Source organism: Pelodiscus sinensis, chromosome 3, assembly GCF_052426305.1.
Source record: "Pelodiscus sinensis isolate ZL-2025 chromosome 3, ASM5242630v1, whole genome shotgun sequence".
NCBI lineage: Eukaryota > Metazoa > Chordata > Testudines > Trionychidae > Pelodiscus > Pelodiscus sinensis.
In genome coordinates, this window is record NC_143054.1 from 182,382,430 (window position 1) to 182,398,087 (window position 15,658).

A 15,658-nucleotide genomic window follows, 5' to 3' on the forward strand; every position below is an offset into this window, starting at 1 on the left:
TTAAGAGCTCAAATAAGCATAACAGCCATATTGGGTCAGACCAAAGGTCCATCTAACCCAGTATCCTGTCTTTTGACAGTGGCCAATGCCAGAGGCCCCAACAGAGGGAATGAACAGAACAGGCAGTAATCTTGGGAGCGGGATTCCTGAAACTGAGCCATTCTCTTTAGGTGACACATCTGAGGACCTGTCCCAGACTGAGGTGTCATTAAAGGTGGTTTTGGAATAAATTGATAAATTAAACAGTAATAACTCCACAGGACCACACAATATTTACCCAAAAGTTCTGAAGAACTCAAATGTGAAATTGCAGAACTAAGTAGGGCTTGTAACATATCGTTTAAATCAGCTTCTCTACCAAATGACTGGAAGATAGATAATGTAGTGCCAATCTTTAAAAAGGGCTTCAAAAATGATCCTGACAATTACATCCAGTAAACCTGACTTTTGTACCAAGCAAACTGGTTGAAACTATAGCAAAGAGCAGAATTGTTGGACACACTGATGAACATAATTTGTTGGGGACAAGTCAACATGGTTTTTGTAAAAGAAAATCCTGCCTCACCAACCTACTAGAATTTTTGAGGGGGAAGGTTTCAACAAGCCAGTGGGTATAATGTACTTAGATTTTTGGAAAGCCTCTGACACGATCCATCACCAAAAGCTCTTTAGCAAAGTAAGTTGTCATAAGATAAGAGGGAAGGGGCTTCTCATGGATCAGTAACCAGTTAAAAGATATGAAACAAAGCATAGGAATAAATGGTCAGTCATCAGACTAGAGAGAAGTAAATAGTGGCATCCCTAAGTGGTCTGTACCGGGACCTGTACTGTTAAACTTTACTCACTTTTCCAGATGATTTTGTGAATAAACAGTGAGGTGGCAAAATCTGCAAATGATGCAAAACTACTTAAGTCGAAAACAAACTGGAAAATGCTATAGCTGAGGGGAGACACTGGGGCTATGTCTGCACTCACGGCTTCTTGCACAAGAAATATGCAAATGAGGCTAAGTGGAATATTGCTGAGCCTCATTTGCATACCTAATGAGCTGCCATTTTTGCAGAAGAGGCTCTTGCACCAGAAGGAGCTGTCTACACTGCCCCTTCTTGCGCAAGAAAAACCCTCTTGTGCAATGCTGCTGTGCTGATTATTTTCAGGAATAACGACATTGCGCAGGAGGGTTTTTCTTGCACAAGAAGGGGCAGTGTAGACAGCTCCTTCTGGCGCAAGAGCCTCTTCTGCAAAAATGGTGGCTCATTAGGTAGGCAAATGAGGCTTAGTGATATTCCACACTTAGCTTTATTTGCATATTTCTCGCACAAGAAGCCGCAAGTGTAGACATAGCCTGGGGGAGTACCAGCCACATGACTGTCCCTTCCCATGTGACTCCTCCTAGCAGCATGTTTAGCCCCGTGCAGACCTGGGACAACCCCTTCCTCTGCCCCAGGTCCCACTCCTTCCCTACCCCTGCTTGACTTCTGCCCCCCCAATACTCCTCTCCTGAGCAACACAACCCAGGAGACTAGTAGAGGTCTAGTGCTGACAGCAGGGGTTGTTTCCCACACACTCAGAGGCAGTGTTGTGGTCCCACTCCCTCCCCCAAGCAACGTGGCTAGGAGACAGAGCAGCAAAGTGGTCTAGGGCTTTGTCACTCTTTCCCCCTGCTTCTGCTGATGAGTGTGGGGGGTGACCCCTGCTGTGGGCTCTAACCCCCCCCTCCCCACTAGTCTCCCAGACCACCCAGAGGCTGTGTTCTTGCCAGCTGCTGGCCCCTTGCCTGTTCTACCCACAGTGTTGAGAGGAGCAGTGCTCTCTTGTGCACCCCCATTCATTGCCCCTGGCTATATAGGGATCTTACAACTGTGTGACTGGGCAGTAAAATGGCAGACAAAATTCAATGTTGAAAAATGCAAAGTAATGTACATTAGAAAATATAATCTCAACTGTATATACCATCTAAATAGCATCTAAATTAGCTGTTGCCACTCAAGAGATCTTGGAGTCATTATGGATAGTTCTCTGAAAAAACCCATTCAGTATGTAGTGGCAGTCTCAGGTTTTGTGTAGTAATTTTTGTTGTCAAAAGGGGATTGTGCTGCAATGAAGTTTGAAAACAAGTGGTGTAACAGAATTAGTATTTTTTTAAAAATTGAGTGGAGAAACCCCACTTACTGTCTAGGCATCCACTTACTCATTTTTCAATACAGGCAGTCCCCGGGTTACGTACAAGATAGGGACTGTAGGTTTGTTCTTAAGTTGAATCTGTATGTAAGTCGCAACTGGCATCAGCCACTGCTGAAACTGATCAGTTTCAACCGCGGCTGAATCTGGACGCCAGTTCTGACTTACATACAGATTCAACTTAAGAAACCCAGGCGTCCCCAAGTCAGCTGCTGCTGAAACTGATCAGCGGCTGATTCCAGGAAGCCTGGGGCAGAGCAACTCTGCCTCTGGCTTCCTGTAGTCAGCCGCTGGTCAGTTTCAGCAGCGGCTGACTTGGGGATGCCTGGGGCGGAGCAGCTGGGGTGCTTCTGGGTTGCTCCAGTAGCGTGGCTCCTTGGCACTACTGGAGAAACCCAGCAGCACCCCAGCTGCTCTGCCCCAGGCGTCCTGATTCAGCCGCTGCTGAAACTGACCAGCAGCGGCTGAATCAGGACGCCTGGGACAGAGCAGCTGGGGTGCTGCCGGGTTGGTCCGGAGTGGCACTGCAGGACCAACCCGGCAGCCCCCAGCTGCTCTACCCCAGGGGTAGGCAAGAAAAGCCTGGTCTGCTGGGTGGGGCACTAGCTGCCCTCCCCCCCAGCAGACCAGGGAGACGGGGGTGGCGGGACCGCCCAAGTCCTCCACGACTTTGCTCCGTCTCCCTGGTCTGCTGACCTGGGAGACGCGGAACAAAGCCGCAGAGCATGCGGGCAGCGGGACAGTCCAGGCGCGCCGCGGCTGTCCCACTGCTGGCGTGCTCCGAGGCTTTGCTCCCCATCTCCCTGGTCTGCAGGGAGATGGAGAGCAAAGCCTTGGAGCACGCCCGCAGTGGGACAGCCCAGGCGCGCTTGGGCTGTCCCCCTGCGGGCGTGCTCCGCGGCTTTGCTCCCCGTCTCCCTGGTCTGCAGGGAGACAGGGAGCAGCTTTTCTCGCCCCGGAGGACGGGGGCGGTGGACCGCGGCGCATCTGGGCGTCCCGCCGCTCCCGTCCTCCGGGGCGAGAAAAGCCCCGTTTGTAACTGCGGATCCGACATAAGTCGGATCCGCGTAACTCGGGGACTGCCTGTACTACTTTCCAGTTCACTTAGCACATTTGGGAATAAGCTTCTAACTAAATACTCACTGGGAATTGTTCCTGCCTAAACACGGCCATGTGTTTTCTCCTTGTCTCTTAATTATACCCTGAATTAAATGCCACCTCTATATGCTGGACTAAGTGTGTGTTTTTCTGTTGTGGAGTTTCCAGTTGATGTTGTCAAAAGCATTTTTACCCCCACTGATATCCAGTAGTCTAGTGCTTTCATCATTTACTCTCTTAGATGTCACTCATTTCTTCTGAAGGGTAAGATCTATCAGCTCTTTAAATAGAGTTTATTACTGTAATTTTTGTTCATAGTTTCTGTTCTAATATGGACCTAATTCTGTGTGTGTGGTGGGGAGGGAGAGAATGTGGGGGACTAACTGGACAAACTGAAAGCTATGGGAATTGCCTTTCTAAAAAGACTGCATGAATGGGAATTCATATGAGTATGCACCTTATAGCAAAAAAGCTGGCAACACATTCTCTGGCCTTCTTTAGCTGGCCACTTCTGGTGTAGTGATTTTCTTGAGGGTTTGTTTTTGGGAGGTAGTCACGGAGGAAAAGGAATTTAGTTAACCTGTCTAAAGAAAAACTTCCATTTGAAATGCCCATGTAGAACTTTGTCCCTAAAATGTATGCAGCGTGCAGAGATCAGCTAATGTAAACGTTACCTACAACTTCATGCTACTGAAATGTATCGGCGACCGTAGTGACCAAGGTAAAAGTGGCCAAGTAAAAAGGGCTTGCACTAAGTGAAAACTTAAAAGGCGTATATAAAGGGTCTCCACGTGCCTCGTTTGCGTTTTAATACAGGGTCGAACACCTTCTTAATCGAATGCGTCGAACAGTTTAGCGAATAAACCATGACACCTAGGTCAAGCGGCGCGCGGTCGGTTTCCTCCTTCCACTATGCAGCTGGGGGGGCCCGCCCAGCTCACCTGGCTCTGCACCCGCCGGGCTTGTTCCGCCCTCCGCGGGCTCGCGCGTAGAAGCGCTGCAGCCGCAGCACACGGCGGCCCCAGCGGCGCGAATGTCTCCGCTCTCGCTGCTCAACCCCCCGCAGCTTCCCACACGTGTGTGCGCGCGCGGGCGGGCGGGCGGGCGGGGGTCCTTCCACCCCCGCTGCGGGGCGGGCTAGCGGCGGCGGCAGCAGCAGGTTCAGCCGTGGAAAGCGACACGGAGGAGGGGGCTGCAGCCCCCGCGCCGGGGCGGGCGAGCGCGCGCGCGCCGCGTCAGGCGCATGTGACGGCTCCGCGGGTCTGGCCGGGGGCGGCTGCCGCAGTTTCCCTCTCGCTGGAGAGGCGTGTGGGAAGCACCGCGCCTCCCCTCCCCCCCCCCCCCCCCCCCCCCCCGCCGCGCTGACGTCGTTCGCCGCCCACCCGGGCTCGCCCGGCGGTTTCGTTCCCCTCAGCGGCGGAGCGCGGCCGCTCGCAGAGCCGGGCCCCGCCGCTCTCGCCCTTGGCTTCCCGGGCCGTCCCACGGCGGCCTGGGCTTCCTTGAATTCAGGGTGTTTCCCGGCGCGGGAAATGCCCTGGCAGCGGCGCTGGGGAAGCCTGGCGGGGAAGAGAACCGGCTCCTGCCTCCGTTCCCGCCTCCCGCCAGGCGCCTGCCCAATGCTGGGAAGGGACTGGGGGGCGATGCTGCCCCGCTGTGTCCTGTTGGAGTAGAGCCCAATTGCCCCCCGCTGTCCCCGTGGGACATTCACCTGTGCGGGAGGGGAGCAGGGGCCCGTCTGCTGCCTTCCCCAGAGAAGGGTACAACCAGGGATGAAAGTACCTTAAAATCTTACTGGTACTCACTGTCCTATCACAACCCGGGTCTCAGTTCTTCCTGGTGAGGGGCACTCCCTCACTTTCACCTGTGGGTACAATGCCCCAAGGCTCTGGCCTCCCCTGGGCTGCCAGCTTTCTCCACAGTTTTCTCTGCAAGGGAGATCCAGTATTAACTATTTCCAGATGCTTCCCAGAGCCCCTTTGGTTCCAGGATTTCCTATGGAAGGACTGGCAGGGCAGAAGTGTGCCAGCCAGCGCAGAACCCTATGGCTGCGTCTAGACTGGCAAGTTTTTCAGCAAAAGCACTTGTCAGCTGTCTACACTGGCCGCTTGAATTTGCGCAAGAACACTGACGATCTGATGTAAGATTGTCAGTGTTCTTCCGCAAATACTATGATGCTCCCATTCGGGAAAAAGCCCTTTTGCGCAAATGTATTGGCGCAAGAGGGCCAGTATAGACAGCTCACAACTGTTTTGCGCAAAAAAGCCCCGATGGAGAAAATGGCGATCGGGGCTTTCTTGCACACAAAAAAAAGTGCTTTTGCGCAAAAGCATCCGTGCCGATCTAGACGCTCTTTTCCACAAATGCTTTTAACGGAAAAACTTTTCCCTTAAAAGCATTTGCGGAAAATCATGCCAGTCTAGACGTAGCCTATGTGGGAAAGCTCAGTCTAGTCAGGTGGTGTTTTACCAGGCCTTCTCCTACAGGTGCCTTTCTGTATGGTGTTTTGCACATCACACACACTGCACAACTATATTTAAAAGCATTATTAAGGTTGGAAAGTGAAGCTCTCTGAAATTCAGATGTTAGATTTGTGGATGTTTGGGCAACCAATAATGCTGCCTCCTTGTGCATATGCCTTATAGTGCAGTTTTTAATTATGTGATCACATACTAGTTTCTATGGGACCTTTTAGGGCATAGGAGGGTGCCCACTGAATGTGTACTTACACTATTTTTTCCTAAAGTCTCAGAGAGGTAGTCATGTTAGCCTGTAACTTTAAAAACAACAGGTAGTCCCCGTGACACTTTAGAAACTAACAAAACTACATAGAATCATGAGCTTTTCATCAGGTGAGTTGGAGTGGGAATAACAGAAACCAAGATGTATAATAGCAGAAGAAGTACCTGTCAATTGTAGGACCTGTGTTAATGAGGTTATTTAAGTGGTCTGGATGTGTTCCATTCATAGCTTCTGATGTGAAAATAGAGATGTTAAACATAGGAGAAATTGGATTTGTAATGAACCAATCAGTTAATGTCTTTGTTCAAGCTCAGGGCAACTATCAAATTTGTAGATGAATTCCAGTTCTGCAGGTTAAAATATTCCCATATTGGTTTCTGTGTGTTACCATGTCTGATGGTTGATTTGTGTCCATTTATCCTTTGTTGTAGAAAGAGACTGTCTGGTCTGGCCAATATATGTGGCAGAGGGTCATTACCAGCATGCTATATTATATGAATGCTTCACAAACAATTTATTTCATAACTCTTCTGTACTTGGAAGGGTCATTGCCCTCAATTTACAGATGGGAAATGAGACACAGGCAACCTTAATTCTGGCAATTCCTAACTTTTGAGTGCTTGATTTAGCAACCTTAATGTACTTTTAGCATTACTTTGTGAGTAGTGTCCAGGGTTTTTAAAAAAGAGAAAAATGTCTATCATGTCTCGTACTGATACCTACATGGGTTATTAGCAGGCCTTTAGCACCACAGCAAGGACCTCTGCCACATTAAGATAAAGGAGTGACTGATAACAGTAATAGGTTGTCATACTCAGTGTGGACTGGCACCAGAGGAGTTTGAGATGCACAGTTTGTTAGTAGGGTTCATATATATTTTCTGATAGCAGAAGGATGGTGGAGCTTGGATTTTGTTCCAGGTTCTTGAAGGGAATTCAACTGAGTGGTCATAGACCCTTATTCTCTACCCCTCCCCTTTCCCTGAGCCTGCTTCTTATGCCCTGTCCCTCTCCCAGTCCTCTTACCCCACCTCCCTATTGCACTGTCCCTTTATCCCTCTTTCTATCCAAGATTCTTATTTAATTTCCATCTCCCAGCACCTGGGGGTTCCAGTTGAATGTTCCCTTCAAGGGTGAGGCTTACTGGTTGGCTACGTCTACACTGGCCCCTCTTCCGTAAGGGGCATGTAAATTTCAAGAGTCGTCGTAGGGAAATCCGCGGGGGATTTAAATATCCCCCGCGGCATTTAAATAAAAATGTCCGCCGCTTTTTTCCGGCTTTTAAAAAAGCCGGAAAAGAGCGTCTAGACTGGCCCCGATCCTCCGGAAAAAGTGCCCTTTTCCGGAGGCTCTTATTCTTACTTCAAAGTAAGAATAAGAGCCTCCGGAAAAGGGCACTTTTTCCGGAGGATCGGGGCCAGTCTAGACGCTCTTTTCCGGCTTTTTTAAAAGCCGGAAAAAAGCGGCGGACATTTTTATTTAAATGCCGCGGGGGGTATTTAAATCCCCCGCGGATTTCCCTACGACGACTCTTGAAATTTACATGCCCCTTACGGAAGAGGGGCCAGTGTAGACGTAGCCGTTAAGATTAAGTGCTGGGACCTATCCTCTTTCCCTTCATCTTTATGAACTATCCTCTTTCCCTTCATTTAGACTCATATTCCCAGTTCCTGTCTTCTTTACCCAAACATACCTATCTCTTGCCCCTCACATTTGAATCAGGTAGCTTCAAGCATCAGGCTACCTGTATGCAATCAGGGAAAGTGTCAAGAGCACAGGACAAACAGTCACTTCAAGTGCTGTCCCCTCATTTACTGAATGAGGCATAGTCATGTGGAAGAAACAGTATGTGATCATGTGATTATTTATCAGACTCCATACACACAAGGGGACAAATGAGGGTAGCGTGGTTATTAATATTTGAGTGTTTGATTTTACATCATCATATTGTAATTTTAATATGGTTTTATGTATATAGTTCACAAGTTTTTTAAAAGAAAAGATTTGTGCTTTATCATATGCAAGAACCTTCCATTATTAGTGATCAGCACAGTTTGACTTGAGAGCTTCAGCACCACAGCAAGACAGATGTCTGTTACCTCAACAAAAGGAGAAACTATACTAGGTGATAGCAGATTTGGGCCTCTAAAGTAGGCAGGTCCATGATCATGGGGAGTCCAAAACCTGCTTCTTGTTTTTTTAATGTTCTCCTGAACAGAAACTGAAGATCTTTAATTGGATCAGTGGCAGTTATTTTCTATTGGTCACTACAAGCATTTTTACTCATATCTGGATGTCATGGTTTATGTGACAGAGTTGGTCTACACTGCAAAGGTATGTTGTCTTAACTACATTGCTGTGGCTGTGAAAAATTGTAAGCCCTATGAGGAATAATTAAGTCAATTTAAGCCCTAGTGTAGATATTGCTAAATCAATGAAACAATTCTGTTGACCCAGCTGCCACTTCCAGAGAGGTGGATGTACTAGTGTGATAAAGAGCCTCGTATATTTATGAAGTAATGTTTACAATATAACATTCTAGAAATGTTACTGTAATGATTCTAGTGTAGACATACCCTCATTTTTATAATACATTTTTCAGATGTTTCCCTCTCTCTACCTTTTTTCTGTGAAGATTAATTGATTAAAGTTTGTACAACTATGTAGTCTTCATTCAGAGCATTTACATGCAAGAACCCCTTCCATGTTATTCATGACTTGTAATAGACTGACAGCTGTGCAGTTTAAATTTCAATATAATAATAGTTGCTCACTGTAAATTGTGTAATTCCTAATGGGGGCTCGGCCTCACCTAGATGTGGGAGCCACAGGCGAAAAGCAAATTAATGTGATATGATATTCAGTTATGTTAATATATAGATGAGAAATAAGTAGCATATAACAGAGGGAAATCCTTGTGTCTCTTTCACAGCTAAATAAATCAATGGTGTAACATAGAATGGTAGGTAGTGTAAGTACAAAGCCTTTTGTAATTCAGGTTGGTTACTTAATATATGTGTGTGTGTGTGTGTGTGTGTGTGTGTATATATATATATTATCTGTAAAGCTTTACATCCTATTTACCAAATGATATTGCTTTTGTATGGGTATATCTTACCACTATTTTTTTAATCCTGTTTCCTACTTTTACCCATTGTTAATTCAGAGGCAAGAAACTCATTAAAATAAGTGTTCAAATCTTATCCAGACATAGTATGCTGAGTTTAGAGCTGCTCTCATATCACTTTCCAGTAACAAAGAAAGGCTGAATTTCTGTTAGTTGGGCCTACCCCAGAAAGCTCAGATCTAGATACAAACACTCTCAAAATCCACAGGTGTTCAGAGTTGATTCATCATTAGTTTTGGCGCTTGCAATATAGGAGGACTTTGATTTATCTTTGACTACATTAAGAACTTAAAACATCCAATAGAAGAGCAAAGCTGTAAATTGAGGTCTTAAGTTTGGCACAGGGATGTTTAAAAAGCAGTTAATTAAGTAACTGTTAAAAATCTTAGTATTACATGCTGCAGGCTCTGTAGTATAAAGTCCCCCAGTAGTGGGGCTGGCAGCCAGTCCACATTGGGACTCAGCTGCTATGGGCTCTGCAGTCCCAAACAAAGAGATTTGCTGAATCGGGCAGTGTTCCCTCTAAACTGTGTGGCAGCACAGCTTAATCAGCCCCGCCCAGTCAGTCAGCTCCATGCAGATTAGAGTGAACACTGATCTGGGGATGTGCCCTGTCATCAATCTCCCAGCCCCTCCTGACTGCCAGCTGCTTCCAGCCTGCTCCTGGATGGGCTGCCCCTGAGTTTGGGGCAGCTGCTGCTACAGGGCTCTGGCACCAACCCCCCTGCCACCAGCTTAGATGGGGCTTCCCAGGACCAGATCTGTTCACAGATGTTTTACAAATATCAAGTCTTACAAAACCCACAAGAACAGGGATCCTGCTTAGTCATCGCCCCTCCCCCCTGCTGTGCTCCTGGCCTTGTTGCAAGACCTCCCTATTCCTGGGCTTTGTGGTCCAGAAACATCCATGGTCCAGTAGGATGAGAGTCCCAGTTTAGGGAGGTACAACTTGTATAAGCTTTATACTTCAAAGCATGAAGCGCTGGGTGGCAGCCAGCTCCCCTTAATGTATCCTAACTGTTTCAATAACTGATAAACTTGATTAAACAGTTACACTGTTGCATCCCTAGTTTAACAGTTGGCTACAGATTCATAGTGCCAACATTTGCCAGTAATTAACTAAGGATTGAATTGCTTTTTGTTCTTCCAAGCCCTAAGATACAACCACATTTGTTCCAATCCGTGAGACAGAAACCAACAAAGAAAGCAACAGAACACCACTAGCCATTATCTACAACTCCTAGCTAAAACCTCTCCTACAAACTATCAAGGATCTACAATCTGTCATACATAAGGATCCCTTGCTCTCACAGACATGGGACAGCAGAACTGTCTTTGCTTACAGACAGTCTCCCCAACCTGAGGCACATACTTACCACCAGCTTCATACCTCACAATAGAAACACTAATCTAGGAATCTAACCCTGCCATAAACCCCATTGCCAACTCTGTCCACACATCTACTCTAGTAACACCATCATAAGACCTAACCCCATCAGCTATACCATCAAAGGCTCCTTCATGTGTACATCTACAATTGTGATATATGTGCCAACTCTGTCATGTACATCAGACAAACCAGACTGTCTCTATGCAAAAGAGTAAATGGACACAAATCAGACATTAAGAATGGCAACATGCAAAAGCCAGAGTGGGAGCACTTTAACCTGCCAGGCCACACAGTTTTGGACTTGCCAATTTCCATTCTCAGACCGAAAAACTTCAAAAACGGACTGCAGAGAGAAACTGCTGAGCTGGCATTGATATGCAAATTTGACGCTCAAGCCAATGTCTAATTTACATGGAATGGTTCTCCCATTACAATAGGTAATTTCCTATTCAGGTACTCTCATCTCATCACTATTGGAGATTAGTCACATCCATTCTGATTTAATTAGCACTGTTGTCACACTCCTAGCTCTATCCTTTCTCCCCCCCCCCCTCTTTCTGTCTGTCTTTTTCTCTTCAGCATTTGAGGAAGTGAATTGTAGCTCATGAAAGCTTATGCTCTAATACCCTAATAAATTTGTTAGTCTTTAAAGTGTCACCAGACTCCTTTCTCTTTTGGGTATTTGAGAGAGTAAATTTAGTTCTCTTCATCATCCGTGCTCTTTTTCTTAGCAGAGATTTTCCATGGAAAAACTGAAATTCTTCTGCCAATGAGAATTCATAGAAGTGAACATAACTGATGATTGCACGGTTCTGAAATCTTCAGTTGGAATGCCAGGTCAGGATATCAGACAAATATTGCTAATAATTGCATTTTTCTCTAAAGAGCTCTGTGTTTTACACAGATGTTTTACAAATATTAAGTCTTACAAAACCCACAAGAACAGGTATTATTATCCCCACTTTCATAGTGAGGAAACTGAGACACAAAGAAGTTAAATGACATATTCAAGATCACATGGCAAAACTGACAGCATCAGGAACAGAAGCAGATTTCCTGATTGTTTTGTACTTTAATTATAATATGATCCTTCCTCTTTAATGTCAGTATGTCCACATAAGCAGTGGGGATTTTTAACAGAGCAGAAAAGGACCCAGATCAGCTCCTTGTTTATTGCTATGTCTTTGCTACAGCATGATTAATAATAGCAGCAAAAACGAACATCACCTTGGAAATAACATTTCTTAGTTAACTGCTCACTCTATGTCAGTGTATGAGCTCTCACATTTTGGTTTTGGTCTATTTTACGGGGGTCGTGAGGAGGTGAAAAGGGAGTTGGAAGAGGAAGTAATTCTCAAAAATAAGAGATGGTGTATCTTTTTTAATAGTGAAACTTTTTCCTAAGAAACCACCCAAGACTATCAAAGAAATTGATTGTAATGGTGCCCATTTAAACAAAGGTTGAACAAAATGGTACTAAGCACTTCAGGGGATATTTAAAATGACCTTTTAAAAAGGGAGGTAGCTGTAGGTTGTGCCCTTAGTAAAGGGAGGGAGAGGGAGGAAGAGAGAAGGTGTATCCCATAAGCCCGTTCCTATTAATGGAAAAATTCCCCTTGACTTTAGTGGAAACAATCTGCATCAATTTAGGAAAGGGGAAATAAGTACTGAGTCATATGAATATGTAAAGTAATAACTTATTTGATGATGATTACATCTAGTCATTGGTATTCGTCTGTTTTACTACATATAGATGAGTAGAGTATTTTCATTATTAGAACCTCATTCAAAAAGTTTTGTGTTCATCCTCACACAAAGCTTTCATTAACTTGAATGGATGTTTTGCTTGCAAAAGGAGAGCAAGATTTAGCCCTTAATTTTTTCCTTAAGTGTACTGCATTTAATAAATGTTTCAATACATGGCTTTAAATATGAACAGATGTCTTCTTATCACTAAATTATACATGGATTCGTGAAATCTGTTTTAGGGACTGTTAACAATAAGTTGCTTAATGGATAAGATCTTTTATCCAGAAGTATGCTCAGATCCTCAGCTGATGCAGGATCCACCATGAAATGAGTCAAGGCAGTCTGGTGTTGAAAGCCACAGAAACTGTGCTGGATATTGCTTTCTAGCTTTACTCTTCCTGGATTTAGATATGTTTAAACTATAACCGCAATTTACGAGGATACCAAATTGCAGTAATAAAGAACATCACTAGATATGCTCTCTCAGAAGATTTGGTTAGAAAAAAGCCAATGGCTATTATATGGATTGGGCACTTGAGACAGAAGGATATTGCAGGAGAAGGAATAACTGTTGAAGGATCATGAAGTGAGAGGAGGGACTGGATAGAAGTTAGTGGGGAAGGCCATGAGGACAGAGAAAGGAAATGTGGCCTAGAAATTAGAAGATGAACTTCATGACATTATCCAACACTAATCCTTAGACCAGTGGTCCCCAGACTGTGGAACAAACCCTCCTGGGGAGCATGTGAGAATGTGGAGGGGGAACCCAGTGGTACTCAGGCCAGCCTCCACATGGGATAAAGAGCACCACTCAGCCCTGTTCTAACCACAAGTCCAGCTCCACCTCACCTCCTGCTCTAGCCCAGCTTTGTCCTGATTCCCTCCTCCACCCCCACTCTAGGTCAGCTCTACCTCTAGCCCCAGCTCTTGTCTAGCCCTAGTTCTGCCCCTGCTCCGCTGTCAACCCAAGCTTCTCTGCTGAGTCCTCCATGCAGTAATGAAGAGGGTGAGCCCAGATTCCATTACTGGTAAGAGAGGGCATGAAAAGAAAAATATGGGCACCATTGCCTTAGACTAAATGTAATATTACTAGGTAATAGTCTGACAAAGTGACTATTGCAATTAGTACTAATAAAAGAAAAAGTTTTTATACTATACATAAAAACACACATCTAGGAGAAATTGTATCTATTACTAAACTAAAGATAACTTACCCCGACTGTTTTTCTGTTCTGCTTCTATCCTGTCTAGGCACCTTGTTCTACCCTCCTCAGTCAGGAAGAGCTCAGTAATAGTCTAGATACTAGATGACATAAGTGGTTACCTAATAAGAAATCTTGATTTTTACAATTATCTAAGGAAGCACACTTTATTTAATGAGCTCTTAAATATACTCTTTAATTTTTTCCCCTAGGTCTGTTCTACACTAGGGCTATGTCTACACTGCAGGCTTCTTGCACAGGAACTTTTTGCTCAAGAGTTCTTGCACAAGAGCGCGTCCACACTGCCATGTGCATTTGCGCAAGAGCATCCATGTCAGTGTGGATGCTCTCTTGCACAAGAAAGCTGTGATGGCCATTTTAGCCATAGGGGTTTCTTGCGCAAGAAACCCCTGTTCCCGTCCACACTAGCCTTTTTGTGCAAAAGAGCTTATTCCTCATGGGAAGTGGAATAACTCTTGTGCAAAAAGCCCTCTCTTCTGATGATCTACTGTAAACTTGCTTGCACAAGAATGGGCTTGTAGTGTGGATGCTCTGCAATTTTTTCCTCAAGAAGCCTGCAGTGTAGACATGGCCTAGGAGTATAGATTGTAATTAACTTCCTAAGATTGATTTTTTCTAAACAGAGAGTTCACATTATGAAGGCTGTTTCTTCGACTTTAAGAAACGTTGAAGTCGATTTCAATACTCCTGCTTTCCATGAGCAGTAACACAAAATTTGACGTGGCATGGTCAAATTCACACTTGTGTACACTCAGCATAGAGAAAGTCAAGGTTCTTGGCCTGCAGGAGGGATCCCACAGTGCTCCGGTCCGACCACTCTAGCCAGAACTTCCACCTGAACTGGTCTCCAAGTGAACAGGAAAAGTCCCAGGAAAGTTTGAAATTCATTTCCTGTGTGGCAGGCAGGAAGCACACATGGCCGTGACTTCCAAGAATTCAAGTTTTGTGGGCACCAGTTCCCAGAGGCATAAAAGAACACCAGCATGGAGTGTGCAGGAGATCTTGGATTTGAGAAATGGGGAGAGAAATCCATTCTCTCTGAACTCCAAAACAGCAAAAGAAATGCCAATATCTACACTATGAGAGCACAGTTCTTGGTGTGTAAAAGATACTCCAGGGACTCCCAACAGTGCTGAGTTAAAATAAAGTAGCTGCAGTCCTACCACAAGACAAAGGAGGCAAATGGATGGTCTGGTGCATCGCCGCAAACATGCCGTTTTTACAACCAGCTGCATGCAAATCTAGGGAGGGACCCGAAGAGCTTCCCAAGTTAGACTGTGGAGTCTGCCCAAAACATTCAAGGCAGCAGCATGGAGGACATTGTGATGGTGGATGGGGAGGAGAAGGAGGAAGAAATTGGCCAGCTGGCGAGCAGCAAGAGCCATGACCTTTCCATCGCTTTGGAGCCAATACCGTACGTTCCCCACTTGAGTTCTGGCTCCTATTTCCTCTAGCATGTGAAACTTTAGTGCTTATCTTCTCACACTACAAGCTGAAGCTGTTGCAATGGAAAGTTCTGACTAACAGGTGCCTGGTCTCATCTCCATTGACTAATTAGTTCAGGGGTGGGGTACCTTTTTTGGATCAGGAGCCACTGACACACAGAAAAATTGGTTGGGGGGCCACACACAAGTGAGAAGGAAAAAAACCCCAAACCACAAATCCTCACTGACATGACCCATGACTGAGGAAGAAGACATCCCCCACATTCCCCTCGCACACCAGAGCCTAGTAGGGCCCAGGATAGTAGATTTCGTGTTCTCCAGCCCTGCAGGAAGGTGACGAGGGGGGCTGTCTCACCAGCATGGGAAGGTGCCCTGAGACTTGGAGGCTGGATCCAGCCCCCAGGTCTTAGGTTCCCCATCCCTGAATTAGCTCAAGTCCGTCTCCCAACGGTCCTGGCAACAGCCCTGAGTCTCCATGCTTCTTAGGCATCAATCATTTCCCTAGGTGTAGTTAATTTTCACTGCATATGGCTCTAAGGATTCCTTTCAAAGAGTCAGTTCTAGGACTTGGATGAGCAGGGCAATCATTTTGGGGTGAGGGCACTAACTTCCAGGAAGCATTGATACTGTTGTCACTCTTAAAAAAAACCAAGAAGTTTTTTTGTTCTGCTGATTCTGTTCTGCTGATTTGGCAGTTTGAGGGGAGG

At 45.6% G+C, this 15,658-nt stretch overlaps 1 protein-coding gene across 1 annotated transcript in view; it reads left to right on the forward strand.

Moving 5' to 3' along the window:
• The first annotated feature begins 11,242 nt into the window (after positions 1 to 11,242).
• REL (REL proto-oncogene, NF-kB subunit) overlaps positions 11,243 to 15,658 on the forward strand; it is a 52,860-nt gene continuing 48,444 nt past the window's right edge. Inside the window, exon 1 of the mRNA XM_025184195.3 lies at positions 11,243 to 11,371. The gene's annotated coding sequence lies outside the window, so the exon portion shown is untranslated. The remainder of the gene's footprint in view (positions 11,372 to 15,658) is intronic.